Source organism: Lactuca serriola, chromosome 7 (assembly GCF_051521515.1).
Source record: "Lactuca serriola cultivar US96UC23 chromosome 7, Lser_US96UC23_V15, whole genome shotgun sequence".
NCBI lineage: Eukaryota > Viridiplantae > Streptophyta > Magnoliopsida > Asterales > Asteraceae > Lactuca > Lactuca serriola.
The window spans coordinates 14828981-14856568 of NC_136414.1; positions in this window are offsets into that span (position 1 = coordinate 14828981).

A 27588-nucleotide genomic window follows, 5' to 3' on the forward strand; every position below is an offset into this window, starting at 1 on the left:
GACGTTGAGATAGACATTGTGCGAGGCACCAATCTTAGCCCTGCCAGAGGGCATGTATGATTTTGTAGTGTATTGCGATGCGTCCGTCTCAAGTTTGGGTGCGGTATTGATGCAGAGAGGGCATGTTATCGCTTACGCTTCAAGGCAGTTGAAGCCTCACGAGGCGAACTGTTCGACGTATTATTTGGAGCTGGGGGCTGTTGTTTATGCCCTCAAGATTTGGCGTTATTACCTCTATGGAGTTCGTTGTACCATTTATACGAGACCATAAGAGCCTGAGGTATGTCATGGATCAGCCAAATCTGAATATGAGGCAGAGTCGGTGGCTTGATGTGGTAAAGGATTATGATTGCGAGATCCACCACCTGGAGAAGGCCAATGTCGTGGCGTTTAGCCGGAAGGCAGCACCCGTTCAGGGATATATGTATGAGGATGACGGTTGTGACTCCACTGATGGAGCGGATTCGGGAGGCCCAACAGGAGGCCATGAAGGAGGAACAACATAAGAGTGAGCGTATTATGGGTCATGTTTCCTCCTTTGATTATGAAAGCTGTGGATTTTTGACGCTACACCGTAGAGTGTGGGTCCCATATCATGGGGTGTGCGCCAGGTAGTGATGGAGGAGGCGCATAAATCGAGGTTTTCTATTTATCCTGGGGCGATGAAGATGTACACGGATCTTCGTCTTTATTATTGGTGGCCCTGCATGAAGAGGGATGTAGCTTGGTCTGTTGAGAGATGTTGACCTACAGGAAGGTCAATGCCAAGCACTAAAGGCCACACGGCAAGACCCAACCGTTGGATATTCCATTATGGAAATGGGAGGACATCACTATGGATTTCATCACGAAGCCTCCCAGGACCGCACGAGGGGTGGATTCGATTTGGGTCATCGTGGATCGGTTAACCAAGAGTGCCCATTTCATACCGATTCAGGAGAGCATCTCGGCCGAGAAGTTGGCCGATATCTATATACGAGAGGTAGTAGCTCGGCACGAAGTGCCAGTTTCAGTGATTTTGGACTGAGACGTGCGATTTACTTCTAGATTCTGGAAGAAGTTTCATGACGAGTTGGGTACTCATCTGCACATCAGCACTGCTTTCCACCCGCAGGCGGACGATCAGAGTGAGTGGACGATCCAGACACAGGAAGATATGTTGCGGGCGTGTGTTTTAGACTTCGGAGGTAGTTCGGATACTTACCTTTCTTTGGCAGAGTTTTCCTATAATAACAACTATCATGGGAGTATTGACTGTCCTCCCTTTGAGATGTTGTATGGGAAGAAGTTGTCACACCCCAAAACAATGAATGACAGAAACATTTTGGGGCGGAGGACGTCATGTACAGTAGTACAACAATGAATAGTAGTAAACAAGCAACAACATCATCCATTGCATTAATAATATAATTTCACACATGTGTGTTCTGTCAAGTTATAGACACCAAAAATATACATATCAAAATAAAAGACGAGTCTTGAACGAACTCCATCTTCTCAAAAGCCTGGCACCTGTACCTGTCTATTGGTGACCTGAGAATACAAGTTATTTTGAAAGCGAGTATCAGCTTAATGCTGGTGAGATCATAAGTATATTAATGTATGTGCTTGTATGAAAGCATTTGTAAGATGTTTTGTATAATGTTTGAACTCTCCAAGAAAACCCTATGTTTCCTACTAACTATAGCCTTCTACCAAGGCATCTAGTGTCTGTGTGTATGTCTCTTGTTAGAGTGTGTGTTTTCCCAATTATGACCATTATTAACCAAAAATATAGTTTTTACATTACCGTGCATCATGTGAATATTCATGAAGTGAATGTAATGGGAAAATATTATAGTACCGTAGTATTTGTAATAAGTGACTACCGTTGTACTAACTACCTTAAAACAAAAGGTGTTCAAAGTAACACGTGATCGACATGTATCCTGCTACCGAATCTAGTAAAACGACGATGTAAGACGCCATAAGAAATGACATTTGGCACCTGTAGATCTATACGCAAACTCATACGCTCCCCAATTAAGGAGATTCGGGATACATAACTGCATAAATGTATATGTAATGAATGTGCTAACTGAAAGTGTACTCTTTCTCTGTCTAGACTGTATGTACTGTAATGTTCTATGTGTACTAGTTGTAATGTATGTTCTCTCTCTATCTAGAATGTATAGTAATGTACTGACTCATGAATGAACTGACTCTTTGTATGTTTCATTGTTCTAGTAATAGTATTTGTATTCTCCTGTGCTACCCCTATGGTAACTTACTAGTGATGTAACTGGTACGTATGAACATGGAAGTATACCCTTGCTACCCAAGGATATTGAATGGACTGGAAGGACCTTTATGACTATATATGTACACATGATATATAACTAATATTTAAACGACCTTCGGACGGAGACTCGATACCCCACCAGACCACATCCCAATGGAGAAAAGGAAATAAGACGGGCTGGCCTTCCTAAGCCTTTTAAACATTGCTTATATAACTATACATACATAGACATGCATTTGATAATAAGTATAACAGAGCTTAAGTAAATGTATTTGATATGTATAAGAATTTGTAAAATAGTTTGAAGCAAAACAGTTTGATAAACAGTTTGAACAGTAAGAAAATCACTGGTTTTGTAGTTATTCATCACATGTGATTGATGTAATAACTATAAGTATTCAACTTGTATTCCCCTCCCCCCCATAAAGCATTTAAAAACATTTAAACCATTGATTAAGGGGTATGAACTCACCTGCAGTGAGTGGTACAGATGAACTGAAGATGTAGGATTGCTAGGTGTCAAGTGAAGTCTTGAACACACTCTAGGATCCAAGTTAACAAATAATATCACATATATGTATCCAATTAGTCTTTAAACAGCTAATAAACAAAGTCAAGACACCCTAGGACATGCTAAACACTTTATACAATTGTTATAAGTCTCAAGGATTGCATCTAAGTGTTGTAGGGAAGGGCTAGTGTGCTTGGGGTTCAAGGAACACTCCTTTAAGGAGTTTATGGTTTTGTGGTCACTAACAAAAGGGTTTACGGTCGTAAACCGTTGGGTTTATGGTCATAAGCTCACCCCCTTTGTGACCATTTGTTGTTTGAAGCTTTAAGAGTCCCTAGAAGCTTTTCTACTTGATGTATGTGATCATGGAAGGAACTAGGGCACCATTTCATTCCTAAATGGAGTTTACGGTCCTATTACCATTTTCCTTTGAGTACTACCATAAACTCCTAAGGTTTATGGTATTTCTCGGTTTACAAGTCCTTAGCTCACCATGGTAATAATCTAGGTTAGATTCTAGGCATAAGGAATAAATATGGGACATTTATACAACTTTTAAGGTGTTTACGGTTTTAGGAGATCCCCAAACCGTAAACACATATAAATGTGAGGTTTTTGTGCTTTTTGAGTGATAAACTCATCAAGGATGGATCTAGACAACTCCCTAAGGCATTGTGAAGCATCTAGACACCCTAAAGCACCCTTTGGCACTATACTTGGTGTTTACGGTTTTGGGAGCCTCCCAAAACCGTGAACACCTTGTTCTTGGTGTTCTTGGGACTTTTCCTTGATATTAATATGTATAGCAGGCTTTAAATGACTTTAGGATAGAAGTACTTACTTTATGGAAGCTTGAAATGAACTTAAAGTCCAAGAACACTAGTGTGTGTTCTTGGTGTTCTTGGTGTTTTGGAAATCTAATCAAAACATGAAATTTGATGGATTAAAGGATGTATAATCACTAGATGTTGTGATATAACAACTAATTAAGCAAAGAAGTACTTACGTTTTCGGGAAATCCGGTGAAAACCGGGATGATAGTTGAGAGTGTTTTGGAGTTTACTCTTTAGGGTGAAAATGAGAAGTGATGTTCTTTGGGGAGTAAACTCATGCTTAAGCATGAGTATACGGTTTTTTAGGGTAGTTTACGGCCCAAACATAAAAGTTTGGCCGTGAACTTCTAAGCTACGTGGTATTCGCGGTTTTGAAATTTCAAGACCCGAGACGGCCCATCCGTTCACCCATTCTTTTAAAGATTAATTATTAAAATAATCAAACGAACTTTAATTTCCTAAAAACAAATAAAAGTGAACTTGACTTATAATATGAAGTGATTGACTTTTAGGGTTTGACCGAATGAAAATTTCGGGTTGTCACAGAAGTGCAGGACCCCGATATGCTTGGGTGAGGATCTGTTGGAATAGTGTCTAAGCCCGTAACTATATTTGGTATGTACTTGACCCGGTTGTGCATGGTCCTTTTGGGTTGCCTTCTCCAAAGCAACTTGACAAGTTAATTTAAGGAGAAAGAGAGAATATTATGGTTTATTAATATATTATAAGAATAATATATTAAAGGAGAAATCATATTTATTTGATTAGTATTAGTCATAAATTAATTAGGAATTAATTTGGTGACTAAAAGAGACTAATTAAATAAAGGGGTATAAACTATCAAATGCATGATAGTTGAGTTTTGGGCTGGAGAACCTTATGGACTAAGGGGAACGAAATTATGATGGGGGTCCATCATATTTTCGTCCAAGGGCCCTGATCTAGAAGGTTCTATGGGCTGCTTGGTGATTAAGTTGTCCATTAGGGTTTAGGCTGAAACCCTAGCAGCTAGCAGTATAAATAAGACCCCTAGGCTATAGAAATCGGCTACCACTTGATTCTAAGAGAACCCTAGGCCGATTTCTAGAATCTCTCACCCTTTCTCATATTGCGTTCTTGCTTGTGGGGTTTGTGAACCATTAGAGGAGTTGCATTTGTGACTCTAAGCTCAAGATCAAGGAGACTACAAGGATTCAAGCTACTTGGAAGAGGTAAACTAGTTATATATGTTTTTCTTATGGTAATTTCGAATTATATATGATAGATCTAGGTTTGTAAGTCTTGGAATCAAAGCACATATAATAGAGAAGCCTAGATCCAAGAATTAGGGTTTGTATGAGCACATAGGAATGTTTCTTATGCATAAAACCCAACAGTGGTATCAGAGCATGGTTGGTTTCAATTGTATGTGATGCTTAACTATTTTACTTGCTGAAAATCGAGTTTTTTTGCCTCTGCCCGACTCAACTCGGCGAGTCAGTATCTGGACTCGGCGAGTTTATGCGTCAGACAGAGGGTATTTCGGGATTTAGCTGCTGTTTTGACTTGGATTTGATACCTAAATCGTTTTTTGAAGTTAAAATACGAATTTTATCTTAATTAAATGATTATCCTTGCCAAAACAATAGATAATTTCAAATCTTTTAAATATTGGTTGTTTATATGATAAATATGGATTATTTAAAGTTATTTGGTAATTATCTAGTGACTAAAATAAGATTAGGTGAAATATATATAATTATGAAATTAATTTTTTAATTTGAATTATTTGTTATTTGATCCCTTGTGTTTTGAAAAGTTCAAAACTTGTCCTCAAGTTTTGAAATTTAAATTTTGTGATTAAAAGTTTAATTTTGAATAATTTAAATTTCAAACCCTTAGAATTTTACAAGTTTAAAATTCGACCCTATACTATTATATACTATTACAAGCTTAATTAATTAATATATATATATATATATATATATATATATATATATATATATATGTGTGTGTGTGTGTGTGTGTGTAACTTAAAATGCTACTCTTACCGTTAGTAGGCCTCATTCACGAAGTCAGTCTATAAGGTGGGTATAAGGTTGTTGCCTATAAAATGGTGCTTAATGGGTGTACACTCACACCCATCGCTTGCTTGACTGGTGGAGGGTCATTAGCCGACCGGGTAGGATAGGGCAAACCTCTCCTCATTAAAAGTATAATGTAAGATACAAAGTAACTACATGTTTTTCAAATTCCCAATCTTAGTTACTTTAGGGTAAAATCTGAAAATGATGTTAATCCATGGAATTACACTTCGTACCCTTGTCAAACGTTGGTGGAGCGCGTGTGGTCAACCAGCACATCAATTTGGGGATGACATTAGTAGCGAAGGGTGACTCGATGTTTTTCATAGATCAATGGAGCGTGTGTGGTTTACCGGCACATTGATTGGGTGATAGAGACATTGAGTGCACCATGTTGATTCGCATGGTTATTCACAATTTGTTTGCAATCCTCAGTATCCCAGTCGCAAATTTGAAATGCATATCGAGATTTAAACATGCCATTGAAAAGTTCAATGAATCTCAAAGATCTAGGAGTTTTCAATACATTTAAAACCTAAATGTCTTTTTCGTTTTTCATGGTGAGAAATAGTGAATCGTCATTCACTTACCTTCAAATTATTTACTTTTAGAGTACGGCATCCCTTTCTAAGTTGTAAATAATGTTGTTGGATGCTAGCCCTAATTTCTCATTTGGGTGTTTAATAAGGGATTCATTTCTAATCAAACTTTGTTCCTTTCTTTTTCAGATTTCTACAAACAACAACAACAACAACGCTTCTGGGTCATTCTCGTTGATGAACCTGTCTTAGAAAGTGACATTTGATGGTTCAAACTTCAACGAGTGGATGAGGTATATTTGCATGATCACATGCTACGAGGACAAAGAATATGTCCTCGATGAAAAGCTTGAAAAGATCATCCCAGATGTTGCTACTCCTGAAGAGCTGGCCGCCTTTGAGGCCCACGAGCGTGATGCTACAAAAGTTCACTGCATCATGCTGGCCACCATGAACCTCGAACTCCAAAAGTCCTATGAGGACATGTATCCTTATGAAATGCATTAGGATTTGCTGGACAGGTATCACCAGAGCACGAGGCAAGAGCGCTATGAGATCATCACTAACATGATCACCGCTAAGATGGGGAGTGGAGAATCCCTAACCTTTCATTTGCAGAAAATGCAGAGGTATGTTGATCATCTTCTCAAACTTAACGTTAAGTTTGATGAGGATTTGGCTATCCACATAATCCTCCACTCTTTGCCCTCCTGCTACAACCAGTTTAGGATGACCTACCACATGAACAAGGAGGAGGTCTCCTTGAGCAAGCTCCAAGGACTCTTGAGGACTGCTGAGAGCAACCTCAAAGACAAATCTGTTGCACCGTCCCCTGCTATGGCTGCTCCTGTGATGGCAATAGGTCAAGGAAAGGGTAAAAAGAGGAAGGATACATGTAAGAGCCACCATAAGGGGAACCCCCGAGATAGTTCTTCCTCAAGTGGGACCAAATTCGGCCCTGCCAAACCCTCTTCCGATCCTAAAGAAGCAGAGTGCTTCTATTGTCACCAAAAGGGCCACTAGAAGTGAAGTTGCCCTTAATATCTGCAAGACATAAGAGATGGGAAGATTAAGCCCACCTTTGCAGGTATGTATTCTATTAAATCTAATAACTCATCATTTGCTACTTCATGGTTTCTTGATACAGGGTGTGGTTACCACATTTGTTCTGATATGCAGGGCCTATAAAGAAGTAGGGAGGTGGAACATGGAAAGATGAACCAGATTATGGGAAACAGAAGATCGTCGCCTATGACCAAAGTCGGTGTTTATTCTTTAGTGTTGAATAATGGGTTAGGGATAGATTTAAACAATTGTTGTTATTCGCCAGCTTTGGCAAGAAACATTATTTCATTTCATGGGTTGTTTAGACAAGGTTTCAGATATTCTTCTGATAATAGTAATGGTTCTATTAACGTTTATTTGAATGGTGTCTTTTATTTCAATGCATTACCTTGTAATGGGATTTATGAATCTATGATGGTTGTTGATAATTTAGGAAATAATGTTTTGAATATTGATTCGTCTACTAGTCTAGACAAAGCATGCTTGTGGCATTGTCGCCTTGGCCATGTCAACAAGAAATGCATAGCCCGACTCCAAAAGGATGGAGTGTTGGAGTCATTCGTCCTTAGGGACGATGACACGTGTGAATCTTGTTTACTTGGGAAGATGACCAAGTCACCCTTTACTGGCACTTGTGAAAGGGGTGAGGGTTTATTGGATCTCATACACACCGATGTGTGTGGGCCCTTTAGATCCACCACAAGGGATGCTTGCCGCTTCTACGTGACTTTTACAGATGATTATAGCAGATATGGATATATCTACTTAATCAAGCAAAAGTCGGAAACATTTGAAAAGTTCAAAGAGTTTAAGAATGAAGTGGAGAATCAGCTGGGCAGGAAAATCAAGATGATTTGGTCAGACCGAGGAGGAGAGTACCTAAGTCTTGAGTTTCACGACTATCTAAAAGAAGGCATAATTGTTTCGCAATTGATGCCTCCGAGGATGCCATAATTGAATGGTGTAGCTGAGAGACGTAATCGGACCTTGTTGGACATGGTTCGTTCTATGATGAGTCAGACTTCGTTACCAATAGCTTTCTGGGGGTATGCCTTAGAGACTGCTGCCCATATCCTTAACTTAGTTCCCACCAAGAAGGTTTCCAAGACTCCTCACGAGATGTGGACATAGAAGGCTCCCTCGTTACCACATATTAAGGTTTTGGGTTGCGAGGCTTTTGTAAGAAGAGAGACTCACGACAAGCTCGAACCTCATAGTGAGAAGTGTTATTTCATCGGCTATCCCCAGAAGTCTTTTGGCTATCTTTTCTATAGACCGAGTGACAATGTTGTTTTCGTTGCTAGAAGAGGAGTTTTCCGAGAAAGAGAATTGATAAGCCAAGAAGACAGTGGGAGGAAAATTGCACTTGAAGAGATTCAAGATCAAAGCGATGAAGGAACCTCTGACACTGGCACTCAACTTGAGGAGGAAACTCCTGTTGAACCTGTTGACGAGTCCTTACCTCTTCGACGTTCCACTAGGGCTAGTGTTCCACCCCAGTTGTATGGTTTTCATATTACTATTGAAGGGGATACATTTATTAGTGATAGTACACTAGTAAATTTGGACAAACCTAGCAGCTACAAGGAAGCGATGGCAGGCCTGAAGTCTGTAAAATGGAAAGAGGCAATGGACAACGAGATTCAGTCCATGTACGACAACCAAGTTTGAAATTTGGTTGATAATGTACCATGTCGTAAGACAGTCGGGTGCAAGTGGATCTTCAAGAAGAACACAAACATGGATGGTAAAGTGCATACTTATAAAGCGCGATTGGTTGCGAAGGGATTTACTCAAACTCTCGGAGTTGACTATGATGAGACCTTCTCGCCAGTTGCGAAGATAAAGTCTATTAGGGTAATGCTTGCAATAGCTGCGTTTCATGATTATGAAATATAGCAGATGGACGTGAAAACCGCTTTCCTTAATGGAAAGTTGGCTAAGGATGTTTACATGAATTAGCCAGAGGGTTTTGTTGATGCGAAGCATCTAAATAGAGTATGCAAGCTTGAGAAATCCATTTATGGATTGAAATAAGTGTCTCGTAAATGGAATCTTTGTTTTGACGAGAAGGTTAAAGAGTTTGGCTTTCTGCGAAGCGAAGATGAATCTTGTGTGTATGCCAAAGCTAGTGGGAGTATAGTGAGCTTCCTCGTATTGTATGTTGACGACAAACTGCTCATAGGAAATGATGTCCCAACCTTGCAGGAGGTCAAGTCCTGGCTTGGGAAATGTTTCGCTATGAAGGACCTCGGAGAGGCTGCTTATATTCTGGGAATAAGGATAGTAAGAAACAGAGAAAAAAGACTGATAGGACTCAGTCAGGATACATACTTGGATAAGGTACTAAAGTTTTTTAGTATGGAAAATTCCAAGAAAGAGGAGTTGCCAATCCAAAGCAATACCAAGCTGAGTAAGACTCAGAGCCCGAGTATAGAGGCAGAGATAGCTGATACGAGCCGAGTACCTTATGCTTCCGCAGTAGGCCCTATCATGTACGCTATGACTTGTACTCGCCCTGATGTGGCCTTCGCTTTGAGCATGGTCAGCAGATATCAGGGGAACCCTGGTAGAGCCCATTGGATTGTAGTTAAGAATATCCTTAAGTAGTTGCGAAGGACCAAGGAATGGTTTCTAGTCCTCGGTGGGAGTGATGACTTAAAGGTACGAGGGTACAGTGACGCTAGTTTTCAGACGGATCGGGATAATTTCCAATTGCATTCGGGCTGGGTCTTTACCCTATATGGAGGAGCAGTGACTTGGAAAAGTTCCAATCAGGAGACCGTAGCTGATTCAACGTGCGAATTAGAGTACATTGCAGCGAGCGAAGCGTCAAAGGAGGCTATATGGTTGAAGAACTTCATTGGAGACCTTGGAGTTGTTCCATCCATAAAGGAGCCGATGGAAATTTTCTGTGATAATGAAGGAGCGGTTGCCTTGACCAAGGAACCGAGAGATCATGGTAGATCTCGACATATCGACGGAAAATACCATTTTATCAGACATTGGGTAGAAGAGGGACTACTCGTTGTGAAGAGGTTATCATCAGAACAAAACCCAATAGATCCCCTTACGAAGGGATTGAGTAGGGTTAAAACACTTGCGGCAAGCTAGGAGCATTGGGCTGAAGAATGATATAAGTTTAGATTAGATAGGAAACGTGTAATAGATAGTTTATACTTGACATTTGATGAATAAATAAAATTGTGTTATTTATGAGTGAAGCTACTATCTTGTGTTGGTTATTTATCTATTGTTTCCATTTTGCAGGTTTTGACTTCCTGAATGATAGGATTATTCAAACAGTCCACAGTCGGTCATATTTTGTAAGTAGATATGAATGAAGACTGTTATGAATTGTTTGTAGATTGTCTAAAAGGTTTTGGGCATATCAAAGGCTTGCTGCAAAGTTCATGAGTGCTTATGAATATGATTTGAGCATTGGAATAACCCCGAGTTTGCTGGTATCACTTCGTGGTGTTTTACCTTAAGGGACCGCAAAGCAATAATATCATATAGTCTTAAAACTTAGAGATATGGTTGTTGTTTGTTGGTTGGTTATGCATTGATGATGTGTAAACGCATCAGTAACTTGATGTTATAAAATAAATTATTGTGCATAATTCAATTAGTAAACAATGGATGCATATGAGTCGAAGTTGATCTGTTCCTTTTATTTTATGAGAATAAAAGTGATATCTTGGCCACTTGATGATTTGATTTGACTTATGTGTCGGGCCCGGTCAGAATGAAGTTAATGTGTTTAACTAAATTCTATGTCAAACAAATCAGAAATCGAGGAATAAGTGCTGGACAATAAGCATTGTTAGCATGATATCCAGAACAGAGGATTATACAATCCCTTATCTGAAGGACAAGTTGATCAGAGTTGACAGCGAAGTATAAGAGCTACGCTTGCTAATCTGATTCTGAATTCGTATGTGAGATATAGTTACTAGACTTATCCAAGTGGGAGACTATTGGAATAGTTTCTAAGCCTATAACTATATTTGGTATCTACTTGACCCGGTTGTGCATGGTCCTTTTGGGTTGCCTTCTCCAAAGCAACTTGACAAGGTAATTTAAGGAGAAAGAGAGAATATTATGGTTTATTAATATATTATAAGAATAATATATTAAAGGAGAAATCATATTTATTTTATTAGTATTAGTCATAAATTAATTAGGAATTAATTTGGTGACTAAAAGAGACTAATTAAATAAAGGGGTATAAACTGTCAAATGCTTGATAGTTGAGTTTTGGGCTGGAGAACCTTATGGACTAAGGGGGAATGAAATTATGATGGGGATCCATTATATTTTCGTCCAAGGGCCCTAATCTAGAAGGTTCTATGGGCTGCTTGGTGATTAAGCTGTCCATTAGGGTTTAGGCTGAAACCCTAGCAGCTAGCAGTATAAATAAGACCCCTAGGCTATGGAAATCGGCTACCACTTGATTTTAAGAGAACCCTAGGCCTATTTCTAGCATCTCTCACCCTCTCTCATATTTCCTTCTTTCTTGTGGGGTTTGTGAACCATTAGAGGAGTTGCATTTGTGACTCTAAGCTCAAGATCAAGGAGACTACAAGGATTCAAGCTACTTGGAAGAGGTAAACCACTTAGATCTGTTTTTCTTATGGTAATTTCGAATTATATATGATAGATCTAGGTTTGTAAGTCTTGGAATCAAAGCATGTATAATAGAGAAACCTAGATCCAAGCATTAGGGTTTGTATGAGCACATAGGAATTTTTCTTATGCATAAAACCCAACAGGTCAGAGGTTCATGGGGAGTATCGAAGTGGTACTCAAGACTACAGAGAGGATCCAACAGGTTTGGAGCAGGCTTCAGACTGATCTGGGTCAGCATAAAAGTTATGCCGACAAGCGTCGATCGGACATGGAGTTCCAGATCGGGGATATGGTACTCCTGAAAGTGTAGCCTTGGAAGTGTGTCATTTGATTCAGGAAGCGGGGCAAGCTGGGCCCCATGTATATTGGACCTTTCAGGGTTATAGCCCGGGTGGGTAAGGTGGCATATCGGCTGGACCTACCGGCCAAACTCAGTCAGATTCACAGTACGTTCCACGTCTCCCAGTTGCGAAAGTGCCTGGTGGATGACTCGGCAGTGGTTCCCATGGAGGATATTCAAGTAGATGATAGCCTGAACTACATCGAGCGGCCTGCGGCAATCCTCGACCGGAAGTTGAAGGATATGAGGAACAATAGGGTGGAACTAGTGAAGGTGCAACGACAGCACTATAAAGGCTCGGAATGGACCTGGGAGCCGGAGGACGAGATGAGGGAGCACTACCCCGAGCTGTTTTCGGATTCAGCAGCAGACTTCGAGGACGAAGTATAGAATAAGTGGGGGAGATTTGTAACACCCGGTTCCTGGTACGTATTTAATTCCAAGTATTATTGTATTTTAACCTGGGACTCGACGAGTTGAAGGTCCAACTCGTCGGGTGGACTCGGCTTTACACGTGGATTTTAAGTGACCTACTCGACAAGTCGGGAGACCAACTCGGCGGGTAGGAGATGCCGGAGTGAAACCCTAAATTTGAGGGTTTACACCCTATTTAAACAACTTATCTTCTCCCATATCAGCCTTCATCGTCCCTCACACTTCCAGAAGACCTTAAACTGAAACCCTAGCCTTGTTTGAGTGCTCTTAAGCCATTTTTGTGCATTTTTGGTGGTTGTGAAGTTTGAGAAGAAGAAAGGAGCTTGGGAGTTCCAGTTAAAGCTAGAAGATTCAAAGATTGCGTTCCATCTCCAGCTCATTTAAGGTAAAAAGCTTCAATCTTGACTTTCCATGTGTTTAATCAACTTTAGGGCTTGGATTTTGGTACCTTTAGGGCATTTCTAAGCCATTTTCAGGTTGTGGGGTGTAATGTGGAGTTATGTCTTTAGATCTTGGACTTTGGAAGGGTCTCATGGCATAAAGGTGCCAGTTCTATGGCCATGAGAGCCCCGTGCATCTTGTAGGTCTCATTTTTGGTCCTTTTGAGCTTAAAGACCCATGCATGGACGTAAAGTTCGTGACTTTACGTGTTATGTTGGCCCTAAGAGGTCATATCTACCCTTTGGAAGAGATGAGCTCAACAGAAATCGAGTTTATGGACATGGACTTAGTGGACTCGGCGAGTTGTTCTTGAGACTCGGCGAGTCGGGTAATGGATCCCTAACCTTTACTGTTTTGAGGAGTCTGGTTAAGTCTAGAAGGGGACTCAACAAAGATGGACATGATTATAGACCTGGAAATCATGGGACTCGACGAGTGTATGAGCAAACTCGGCGAGTGCAAGGCAATCTCCCAACCCCATGAAGATGGACTCGACGAGTTGTTCACACAACTCGGTGAATCATAGACTAAACACATTCTTATGAGGGAGATGAACTCGATGAGTTCAAGGGTGAACTCGGCGAGTCGGTTGAAGGAGGTCCCGATATTATGGTTGAAGGAGGACCCGTCAAGTTGTTGCTAGACTCGACGAGTAAAGTCAGGGGTTGAATCATTTTGGAGGAATAGGGACTCGACGAGTTGGTAGACCAACTCGGCGAGTCAAGTCCACTGGAGGTTGACTTTGACCAAAATTGACTTTGACCTAGATTTGAGTTGACCCTTGTAGGGGTTGTGAGTACCGATTGATGATTTAGAAGAGTTGTCGTATAGGGATTGAGGAGTCGAGGAAATTCGATTTTCATGCCGAGGACAATACAGACACTACGCGACATTGAGGTGAGTTACCTTCCAGTAGAAGTGGGTCTAAGGCACCAAGGCCGACCCACTAGTAGTCATTATAGTTGAGATGATTGTCTTTGTGACAACTATCTGGTTTGTTATTACTTGATATGTTCGATGTGTCAGTATACTATCATCTATGTGATAATGGTAGTAGGAGGGGCACAGTCCCCCGATCGATTGTTATGACCGAAGGGTAGGTCGGACGCCTCAGATATGTCTGACAGTCAAGTTCACAATAAGTCTCTTGGTAAATTGACTCATTGAGTTTTAGTGCATCTAATGTAAAATAAATGAGTTATTTCAACTATTATAAGATACCAAATGGTATCTTACATCCAAATATTTAATCGGACAAATAAGCCAAACAACTCAAACGACAACCTTAGGAATGCGTTTCAAAAACTGAATTTTCGTATTAAGCCGCCGTGAGAAAAACAAACACTCTAGTCTCATAGTATGTGTTTCCCTGTTTCCAAAAATATAAAGAACGTCCAAAACGAAGTTCATATGCAAAAGATACGACCTTTTTAAGAATCCAAAACCAGTATAATACTATTTTTCTTAAAACCACTAAAACCGTTTCTATCCGTTTAGGGACTTGCACACTTCAAATGGAAATTCTGAAAGCTTATTTAGACTCAGACTATAGCCTAATATTTAATTTCATATTTGAAATATTTTTAGTAAACATATTTATAAAAAGTGAAAAATCAGACAGTTTCAAATTTATTAATCGTGAAACCTTAAACTATTGATTTCGACATGATTCCTATTATTGCAAATTCATTTAAAGTATAAATTAGAAATCCAATCCGACAAATATGCGATTTTTAACTATAAAAATAACTCTGTATTTCTAAATGTGTCTGCAAATATATAGGTATATGTGTGTGGGTATGTGTATCTACGAAACATAAGTTATAAACAATTATAACTATTTTGGTATAGTTTTTTATAAAATATACAACATATCGAATATGGACATCAAAGAATTACAATATAAATGTTAAATAATAAAAGTACTAACGTATTTACATGTATAGGTGTAGGTATCCAAGACGACTTAAAAAGACCAATACTAAATAAATTAACATTTTAACACTTCTAACATATAAATTTTAGAGTGTATAAATAATGAATTTTGGAGTTATATTTGTTACCATACACGTTTTTCTTTGCTATTTTTTTTTCATACATATCAAATACATATATTAAATACATACATATATACATACATGTGGGTGTATATTTTGCTAGTACTCTGTAATATTTTACAATAATATCTTTTACACAACCAAAAATAATTTATTTTATTAGCTCAAATATTGAAGTACACTTCTTATACGATTCCAAAAATCTTCCCAGGATCATTCCTATATCTTCCATATCTTGATTTAAAATCAAGATTCCGTATATAAAATCATTTTATACATAATCTACACACATACTCTACTTATCGTAACCCAGTTTCACACTCAAAGACTTCACATATGCAAGACACACTCAAAGATTTCATAGATAACAATACATACTCAAAGATTTTGTAGATAACAATACATACGAAACCATATAAGATTATAACGATTGACTTCAAAATGATAACAACTGCCTCATCATTCTTCATCTCGTGTCTTCTTAATAAACAGCAGCCTCCAAGTTCTTCTTCATCCCCTGTCACACCACCCAACCCAAACAACCATCGATTTCTGTCAAAAATAAAACCCAAATCACCCCTCAATGGCTCATGTTGATATTCACCACCCCTACAGCCCCTTTCCCATGAACAGATAAACAAAATCCCAGAAGAAACATTTTTTTTTACCTGTGGCTGATCGGGACTGCCAAAACAAGGGGAAACATCGGGATTGTCGAGCAAACACCACCGAGGCCCTGACCAGTGACGTATGTCTGCCAACCGGACTTCCATCGGACCTCTTTTGCCTCTCGTACCACACCCACGCATCTCCCCTTTGCACACCGCTGCTGGAATCGAAGCAAGCAGTCGAGAAGCTGCTTGAACAGCAGCCTCGCTGCCTCCCTTTTTCTTCCTCTTCGGACTCCTCGACCCGGAGACTCCTCCCTCTTCGCGAATCAACCGACGAAGCGCACCTGCGAGATTTCGTCTACCTTCGTTCACTGCTTCCGTTCATATGCCTTCGTAGCTTTCATTCCATTCTTTCCCCTTAACCCGATCGGTATCCTTTTTCCTTCCGTCCCCTTCGCGATTGCACCCCCGAAACCAACGGCAGCGCCGCTGCCTTCTTGTTCGTTTTTCCCTCTCTTCGTTCGTTTGATTTCAGTCGTTCATTCCCGTTCCAATCGCCTTTTCTTCGTTCATATTTCCTCCCCGATCGATCAAATGAACGAAGACATAAAAAGCCCTAAGTTATATTATAATTGTGAAATAACCAACCTGCCCCCATTATTAAAACACTTATTCAAAATAAGTCCAATCCCCAAACCTTAAACCCATTTATTTAAAACAACCCCTCATTTGATATTTTTTTTTACCAAAGCAGTCCTATTCATTGAATCAAATTGCAAAAAAGCCCCTATAGTTTAGTGAAGATACAAAACAACCCATATGGTTTAAGTTTGTTACGAAATGGACCCAAAAGTATCTCAAAAATCCAAAAATTATGGATTTACAGTTTCTCACGTCAAGCTTCTCAAACAAAACGAATTCAAACGATTGGAACTCACGCTTCAAGGGTAAGTGCTTACGACCCCATTTTTAATATTTTAATTATTTCGCCAGGCGGGGGGTGGGGGGGGGGGGGGATACATGTGGCTAAATATTTTTACACAAATCAATTTCCTTTTTATGCAAAAATATAATAACTCTAGTATATAAAAACATTATTATTTAACAATTTACCATAATGTTACTAATAAACTAGTATAAATTTTTCATATACGTATTATGGTTATTTTATCATGGAATAACCATTTCACACAACAAATACTACACGATACGAAATTTTATGATTTTTATATGACATTCTATATTATAACAAGCACGTTATAAAATTTTGTTGTATTTCAAGGATTCAAACTATTACTATGCATGTTCATTTATATGTTTAAGTATACAACGTTTATGCATATGTTCATTAAATTGAAACATTCATTTTTATAAAAGCAAGAACACTAAACTTTTACACACATGTCAAACATACTTGACTTTTATAAACCTTATATAACAATATTCATTATGCGTAGAACTTACCCAAAAGTAAGTTAGGACTGAGAGTTATTCACAAACTTTTTAGTTAAGGGCTTTTTTGTGAGATGTTATCTTATTCATTAGCTGAGTTAAAACAATTTACATAACCACACTACTATAATCGTTCATTTTCGGAGTAAGATACATATGTATAGATCTATATGGGGTTGAAATCACCACCTACACGTGCTAGCTACGAACCTCGGCCGATCAATCGAAGCGCGTGATAAGTGTCTACAATTTTTACTAGTACGTTTAATGAAGCGTTGTAGGGGGGTACACTCAAGTCATATAGCTCGGTTATATGACTCACTATAAACATTAACTAGAACATCTTTTTCTTACTAACAACCATGGGCTTGGTTTCTTTTAAAACTATTTTTAAGTATGGAATTACTCATGCAACATAACAGTTTGGTTTTCGAGGATATTCAACAGTTTATTACGAACATTGTTTAAAGTATGGAGTTACTTATACAAAAGATACATTTTGGATTTCATGGATTTATTACAAACACAGTTTAAAGTATGTGTCAATACCGTTGAAAAAGGGACTATGTGTCAATACCGTTCCGCTCACACACCTAAACAAAATGGTGTTGCTGAAAGGAGAAATAGAACTTTACAAGACGCTGCAAGGTCGATGCTGTGTGACTCCAAGTTACTGGTTTTCTTTTGGGCCGAGGCAATTAACACTGCTTGCTACGTTCAGAATCGTGTGTTGATCAACAAAGCTCAGTTGAAGACACCGTATGAGATTCTATATGGTCACAAGCCATCAGTCAGTCATTTCTGTGTATTTGGCTGCCCTTGCACCCTTCTTCACCTAGAGTCCAACCCAAAGTTTAATGCCAAAGCTGATGATTGTTACATCGTAGGGTATGTTGCACGCACCGTATATAGGGTCTACAATAAGAAGACAAAGCAGATTGTGGAATCCTATGATGTGTGTTGGTTGGAGGAGAATGAAACGGATGCTCGAGTGGGTCCAGATTGGTTATTTGATTACGCATCGCTTTTCAAGTCTATAAATGTGTCTTCGGATAGTTCATCTAGGTCTTCCTTTGGTTCGAATAATGTTTCTGAAGACGAAGATGAAGAAGTTGTCTACAGACCCCAACGGTATCCTCTTCACCATCTGAGGGTGAGTCCTCTACTTCACCTGAGGGGGAGTCATCTGTACCACCTGATAGTTCAAAATCTCCAGTTCAGAATGATACTCTTGATGCTGATGCTACACCTCTTACTCCTGTTGAAAGAGAGTTCATGTCTAGAGATTCTTCTGCTGTCACTTCAACTTTTATGGAACTACTCTTTCCTAAAGACATTTCTAATAAGTTTGTAGCAGAGTCATCTAATGTGGAACAATCAGCAAATGATGGAGGTGTCAATATTCACAATCTTCCCGTCTCACTTAATGATATCAACCATGAGATACCCTCAAGAATTCAACGCGATCATCCGATCGAGAACATCATTGGTCAGCTGGGCGATGGAGTTAAAACCAGAAGTCAGAGTGGAGATGTCAATACATGTCTCTATTCTTGCTTTATCTCTCAAACGGAGCCCAAGAATGTTGAAATGGCTTTGAATGAGCCCATCTGGGTAGATGCTATGCATGAAGAGCTAAATCAATTCGAAAAGCTTAGGGTTAGGAAATTGGTTGAGTTACCAAAGGGCAAAAAGTCTCTTGACACACGTTGGGTCTATCGAAACAAGCAGGATGATTCTGGAGTTATACTGCGAAATAAAGCAAGATTCGTGGTTCGTGGGTTTCGATAAGTCGAGGGTCTTGATTATACTAAGGTTTATGCTCCAGTAGCTTGCTTGGAGGCTATTCATATATTCCTTGCATATGCTTCCCACATAGCATAAATCACAAAGACATAATGCATAGCATGCCATATACAACAGGATAACATAATACTCAATGTAAGCACATAAGACCTTTAAGTCACACATAACTACCACTCAAGGTAAAGTATAGTGAGAAGACTCACCTCAGATAACTCGGGAAATCTCGAACTCGAATACTAATCTAGCCTCCGCCTAATCACATAAAATACTTATCTCTAATTAATAACAACTCTCTAGACTAGGCTAATCCCTTCTTATCATCTCTCAGAATGGTAAATGACCATTTTACCCCTCCTATGGTCCAAAAGTCCAAATGTTGACCAAACCCTAAAAGTCAACAACAGTCACAGAGGGCAGTATGCGGGGCGTAGCAACCCTGTACGCGGGGCGTACTCCGGCGATCCAGAATCGGGGATCCCAACCCCTACATGGCGTGTTCTAAGATTTACGTCTAGTGTAAGTCTTGGTTTCATGTTCTTCATGCTTTTGGTCTGAATCGATTAAGATACAAGCTCATATTCCATATCTAGTCCTGCTACTGCCTCTTAACCCATAAAATCAAAGCCTTTAAGCCTTTGCATGGCTGTAAAGGTCACCAATCACTCCACACTCTTTTCCTCTTTCCTCATTAAGTCCTTAACTCATGCATGACTCAATATTAACGATCAAGAATGGATTTTTATGAACCTACAACACATTTTACACTGATATGGGGCAGATCAAGACTTATGGAGGCCAGTTACTCATAAAGTCTCCATCTTGGGACAAAACCCTAACATTTGGTCCATAATGCACAAATCCAAAATGAGTAAGAAAATTTGAGCTTTTTACCTTCAAGTGGTGCTCCAACCTCTGTAAAGCTTAGATCCAAGGCTTGCACCCCAACTCTAGCTTCCATAATGGCCTTCGCCTTTTCTTCACAAACACACAATGGTATTTCAAGCTCATGAACACACGCACACAAGCTTAGAACGAGGGTTTGGCTATCTCAGGGTTTCACTCTCTGATAATGGTGGCTGGGATGGAGGCTATAGCATTCCTTTTATAGTGCTCATGCCTTATTTAGGGTTTTGAATCCGGGCCCATTATGTGCAACGTAACTTAGCTACGCCCAGCGTACCAGGTAGAGTCCGCGTCCATTGTAAACTCATGAGTACGCGCAACGTACTCTTCAGTACGCCCAGCGTACTCATTTGCTACACTTTTCTTTTATGGGCTAATCTTGACAAATTGCAAAAGAATAAAGGTTAGAGAGATATACCCAAATTCCCGGATGTTATATATATATATATATATATATATATATATATATATATATACACACACACAGAGAGAGAAAGAGAGAGAGAGAGAGAGAGAGAGAGAGAGAGAGAGAGATGGAAAGTATAAGATATGTATGGGTTTTAATTAATTATCTTTTTAAAACAGTATAATTACAAAACAAAAAACATATTTAAAATATTTAATTAAATATTTTTGACATCACCCTCAGAACATATGATCAGTATATTAATGATTAAACCACAATATACAACGACTGTATTACAATAATCTAAAAACGAAGAAAATATAAAAACGAATTCGTATAACAAACATACAAATTAAAAGCTCTAATATAATAGCATATCTCCAAAAGTGGTCATAAGACCTCAACCCAACACAAAAACCTTTAAGTTTGTTTTCCTTTTGAAATTTATATATGATTTGTATGCATATCTTCCCAAAAGATTGACCTTTTATAGTAAACTTTTCACTAAATGCTAATTAAACATAATATAAGTTATAAAACTTTTGAGTGTTAAATCATAATTAAGAAAACTTTTGAGTTGCATTAGTTAAAAAAAAGGTTTCAAGTGAATAGGAAGTTAAAAAATGGGGTTTCAAATGCATGAGATTCAAGAAAAAAATGCTAGTTTTATAAGCATGTATGATAGATATAGATTTCTATAGATATAAAAGAGGATCTATAATACAAGATTTTTTAACATAGTTTTTTTTATGAAAAAAACTAATTTTATCTTGGGCTAATGTCATAAAAACCCTCAAGTTTTCAGGGTTTTATCGGTTTTGCCCAAAGTCGAATTTTATGTCCGTTTTTACCCTAACATTTTCCAAAAAAATATTCGGTTTTACCCTTTTACCGGTGATAACAGGTTACCATTATATTAACTTCGCAAAAAAAACCCTTAAGTTTACAGTTTTTTTTTATGTTTTTACCCTTAAGTTTATACATTTTTTTTACACTTTTACTCTATGTATTTTTTTTTTCATATTATACGTATTCAAGCAGAAAAATCATATGAATATGTATATTTGTAACGCCCCGATTCTCAGGTATTGTTTAAATATGATTTGTTGGGTTAAGCTCTACTCGACGAGTTGGTTGACTTACTCGTCGAGTAGCAGCAGGGTGGGATCGCGTGTTAAGTGACCTACTCGACGAGTCCATATTGGGACTCGGCGAGTAGGAGCTGGCAGATGAAACCCTAAATTTCAGGGTTTGCACCTCTATTTAAAGGAGCCTCAGCCTCCTTTGGCCTCTTTGCAGTCTTTAAGAGCTCCTTAAAACCCTAATATGTGTGTGTACCCATTGTGTGTTTGAAGCTTCAAAGGAGGATCTTTGGAGGGAGAAGGCTTGGAGGAGAAGGAGATTGGAGCAAGTAGAGTGTGGGAATCAACACTTATCTCAGTTATCATCTTCTAGAGGTAACCAAATCGCCTTTTTCCTTGTGAATCTCTTCTATTGGTTGAGTTTTAGGTTTTTTTGTGAGATATTAAGTTGGAAAGATGAGCTATGAGCTAGATCTGAGGTTGTAACTTCAGATCTGGACCCTCCTTAGATTCCAGAAGCATAAAGTTACAATTTTGGTCATGATTGAGGTCCCTCTTGAGCATGAAGCTCCATTAAGAACTTAAAATAGGCATTTAGAGCCTTTATAGCCATGCATGCACGTAAAGTTTACAACTTTACATGATAAGCATGCCCTAAAAGCTTGGATCTGTCATTTGGAGCCGTTGCATGGCTCAAAACAAGTCTGTATGGAAAAAGGACTGAATGGACTCGGCAAGTCGCAAGGTTGACTCGGAGAGTCACATGAGGATGGTCGTGAAGTCGACGAGTTGGATGAACAACTCTGCGAGTCCGATGAAGATTACCATAAGACACGACGGGTTGAAGAACAACTCGGCGAGTCAGATGAGTTTTCCCTAGGATATGTATGTGTGTGTATTCGTCGAGTTGCAAGGAAGGAAATCGACGGGTGGCCTTCAAGTTTGGACAAGAATCCAAGGAACTCGACGAGTCACCCCGATGACTCGGCGAGTTGGAATGTGCTTCAAGGAACTCGGTGAGTAGCCGTGGGTACTCGGAAAGTTGGGGGTCAACATGGACTGTTGACCTTGATTGAGGACTTTGACTTTGACCAGGGGTTGACTAGTGGATTATGGAGTACCTTATAAGGTTAAGAACTTATGAGTATATTGTACCATGATCATAGGTGGTGGAGCCTGTGTCAAGTGATCCGAGAGTTGGGGTTTATCTTTCGAGTCGACATCTGCAAGGTGAGTTATCCTCACTATATCGATAGGATCTACGGCACCAAGGCCGGCCCTTTAGTTGTTATTGTTATGGTATGCTACATGTGGTTATGATCTGTTAGATCGGAATCAGGGTAGACAGTATGTTATGCTCTTATGATCCGTAAGGAATGGTATGTTAGTGACCTGCTAGGTCGGTACTCTAGTTACGAGAGAATTCTATGATTGATGATCAGTGAGATAGATATTTGATGTTTTTGTATGCCAGTATATGATAGTTATGCGCACATGGTTATTTGCTTGTTGGTTGGGTTGAGGCGGTCCTGTTTTGTACTGAAGGCCAACATACCCTATGAGCGGTCCAAGGAGACTGCAGGCCCACGAGGCAGACCAGTCATGCCGAAGGATCGAGATAGATTCAGATAGAATGTAGGCCCAATAGGACGGTCCGGTCAGGCCAATGGCCAGTATGCATGTTGATTGATTGATTGTTATTGATATGGCTTTGTCAGTGTGGTATTGGTATTTTGGGGGTAGATCACTAAGCCCTCGGGCTTACAGTTTCAGTTTATTGTTTCAGGTACTTCAGGAGATCATGGCAAGGAGAAGGCGTGACCGTACCGCTCCTCATCCTTATGTTATGATTTTGGGACACTCTGATGGATATTGATTTGAAAACATTTTTGTAAACATTGCTATTTGATTTTTAATTATGATCGAAAAAGTTTAAGTTTGGTGTAAATTTATGGATGTTACAAGTTGGTATCAGAGCCTTAGTTTGAGTGAATTGGAGGAACCCTCGTGTGAATCCAGCGTTATGTGCGGCTAGCATACACTAGCACTGCAGTGGCTGATGGAAGTTCCATGGTGGTGTGAGTTGAGCAGAGCTGTGGGATCAGTTGTGAGATAGGCGATGTCCCCTAGTAGTGAGGGTTGAGCGCACATTATGTTGAGTATAGTATTATGGCGTTGTGGTGATACTTGAGACAAATATGGGTAGGTGTGGAAGGTAGTATGGGCCCGTACTACTGGAAGCATAGGACCCATACGCGTAGCAAGGAAGTCATAACCCCTAGGATTTGTGGGTTTTGGTCTCCCGATATTATGTTGTTTATCTGATGTCTTGAGTGTACCGTTCAGTATGGTTGTGACGAGACATTTTGCTGCTGGGTCCGGATCAGGATCGGGATCCGGATCAGGGTCAGGGTTGGGAGACGGAGGGTCAGAGGTGTCGGTAGCACCTGAGCCTGTGGTTCAGATAGGGACTGAGGAGCTAGATGCCAGGATCCGGGAGATTCTGAACGATGAGGTCGCTGCGGCTTTCCGAGCGCAACTACCAGAGATGTTTGGGTCGATCAAGACCGTGATGGTTGAGTATTTTGACGAGCGATATGCAGCTCTGGCAGAGACAGCAGCCGTTCCAGCCACTTCGGCTGTAACTGCGGAAGGGGTTGGAGGAGGAGCCGGCAGGGCTGTCCAGTACCGGGACTTCGATAATACAAAGCCCCCTACATTTGATGGTACACAGGATGCGATCAGAGTTATGCGGTGGTTGTCTGACGTGGAGGGCGGTTTCTTCAGGTGCTCATGTCATGCTGACCAGAAGGTCAGGTGTGCTCTGAACCTGCTTAGGCTCGGGACAAAGGACTAGTGGAGATTGACGACAGGTTCATATTCTGATGATCAGCGGGCTGCTATTACCTGGGAGCAGTTCTGGGATATGTTTCGCACCCACTACGTTCTGCGTGTGGAACGGGAGCAGCTTGCTCAGGAGTTTTTGACATTGAGACTGGATGGGGAGTCTGTGATGGAGATTACTCGGATGTTCACTGAGAGGGCTATGTTTTTCCCGGAGTTTGCGTCAAAGCAGTCTTAGATGACTCGTTATCTGAGTATGCTCAAGACTAATATACGACAGTTTGTGGCTACTCAGCGTTGTGATATCCTCCTGGATTTACAGGAAGCTGCGAGGCAGCATGAGTTGGAGATAGAGTCGCACCTGGAGGAGCAGCGTTAGGCACCGGTACAGTCTCAGCCGGCTACTCAGCGTTGTGATACCCTCCTGGATCTAAGACCTGTGATACACGGTCTGGGGGTCAGCGGAGCTGCACTTATGGAAAGTGTGGCAGGGTTCATTCGGGAGTTTATAGAGCAGGTGGTGGGTGCCACAAATGTGGCAAGGTGGGGCACTATGTAAGTCCATGATCTGCTTGTGTATCAATCAGATCTAATTGATGGAGTAGAATTCCAATCCATTGGATGATGTCAGATCAAATAGAAGAAGAGAAGGAGAAGAAGAAGATGACGAATCTTGTATTATTTGATGATTAGAATGTAGATCCAAATACAAGATTCACACTCACTAACACACACTCACTTCTTCGCTCTAACTTTCTCTCTCTCTACAATATGCACTCCTCTCTCTCTCTCTCTCTCTCTCTCTTCTAGCCTTACACTCCCCACCCTATATGTATATATATATATATATATGTATATATATATATATGTATATATATATGTATATATATATATATATATATATATATATATATATATATATATATATGACATATGGGCCGTACACCCGTGTATGGCCGTACACACAAACCGCAACACATATAACATTACATAAAAATATATTTTTCTAGAAAAGCAAAGTATAAACCAATATTTAGACCCAATAATCTCCCCCTTGGTTTATAGCTTTCTTTTCTAACTGACCCAACAAACCCCCCCTAAAAAGTAGCTGGCTTTTCTTGTTAATCTTCATTGGGAGCTTGGCTTCATCATTAATCTTCAAATTTCTTCACAGCATCAAGATGAACATATGAATCTTCAATAAATGACTTTATCTTGAGCAGTTGGGATTTCTGCAGAATTTGACATTGAACGCACATTGGGTGAAGAGGCTTGATGTACTGATTCTTGAAAGATAGCTCTTTCAGCTTGATAATCTTCAGATAGAACATTAGAGAGAAAAAATCTTCTGGATCACTTCAGCAAGTTTATAGATAGCAGCAGATTGATTGAGGAGGCTTCAATGCAATCCGTCACATAATCTTCAATTACAGCTTCACCTTGCTTCTTGGGTTGACAAATTAAATGTTGAAAGAATAATCTTCATTTCTTACTCCTTCGAATGAGAATTCTTCGATGATCACGGATGAAGCCTTGGCTCAGAAATCTTTGACACAGACTCCATGAATCTCATCTACATCTGAATTCATTGTTTTAGACAAAACACAAACTAAAAGAAAAATTAGCACAAAAAATATATTTTTGGATTTTTGATTTTTTGATTTTTGTTTGATTTTTGAAATTTTCTGGTTTTTTTTTTATTTTTTTTTAATTTTTAATTTTAATTTTCCCCCTAAATTTGTGCATAGAGGAAAACTATGAACAAATTTAACAAAAACAAAAAATATTTGGGATCAAAGTTGTGAGACAGTCTTAACTTTGTTTATCAGAACCTTCACCTTCATGAATAGATCCGGTCAATTGTTGGTAATGTGGTCCACCTAAACTCGAAGGATATCGACAAACTTTTCTAAATAAACCATTTAGCTGACGACGACCACATGTATTGTTGTCCACTTAAATTAAGCAGCAAGATCTACAGGCAACCTCTAAATGGTTCAATTTTAGTTGCACTAAAACGTGTTTCCCCTTTCCTAATATGCTCCAGCCATCAAAGACTTCCAGAATACTCCTTACATTAGGTGAGTACACAATTATTAAGGAGGAAGTTAGATTTAGAAATAGGTGCATATGTTGTGTCCCAGGTCGGATATATTTCAATCATGCAGAGGGGACAACATACGGCTAACTAGGATAGAGGGATTGAGAGGTAGAATGTTGCATATGCTGTGTCCTGGGTCGGATCTTCCGATCACGCAGAGGGGACAACATATGACTAATAGATAGAGATAGTTTCATAGATAAGAAGGTGTGTAGAAATAGAGTTGCATATGTTGCAATCCAGGTCGGATCTTCCGATCACGCAGAGGAAGCAACATATGACTGACAGATAGAAAGCAAGAAAATAATTTCCTACAGACCTACTTTATCAGAACCCCCCAGTCGCCCTATCAGAACCAGAATTAAGGACATAAGTCCGTACATCAAGGAAAAGTCGAACCATAGTTCTAGATGCGTATTAATTTAGTGTATCCTGTAGGATCCCATGTTTATCTCACTGCTCAATCTACCCGAGCATCGTATGGTCAGTCCAAACAATCCTATCTTAATCTACACTTTCAAATCCTTCGTGCCTACCAGTACATTGAACAATGAATCTAGACAAGTCAGATTATGTCCGTTACACTGGTTTAGACTGTCTGTTATCACTTTATCTTAATATTACTTCCCAACAGACACCTACTAAAGAAAAACTATAAAAGATTGTCTTTAAAAAACGAATCAGATTAAGATAAACTCAGGAGTATAGAGAAGAAAACTCAAACCGTAAGTCACCGATTGAATTTGCATCCAGAAGGTCTGAGAACAACACGCATAATCTCATAACAGATCTGAAAATTCTTCATGTCATTAAGCACAAACCCCATGAGTGAATCCTTCCTTTCTCCCCTTCCCACAAAGGACACATACTCTCAAACAAAATTTCGAGTGTTGTACAATTGAGAGATGCCTCCTATCATATGCCTGGAACAGCCACTACCAAAAAACCGAAGTCTGATGATATGCCTCCATAGCTGCTTCGACACAGAACAAGATCAATTGGTCTTTGGAACCCAGTCCATTTTGAAACTGGGTCGACTTTTGTCATCAATGCAAGGTACTCTCTTCCATGAAATATCCTGCTTATCACAAACAGAAGATGTAAAAATATTAGAATCATTAATTGATTTGGGAGATTGAACCTTTCGTACCCATCTGTAGTCGGGTTTAACCCATTTCTTGTTGGA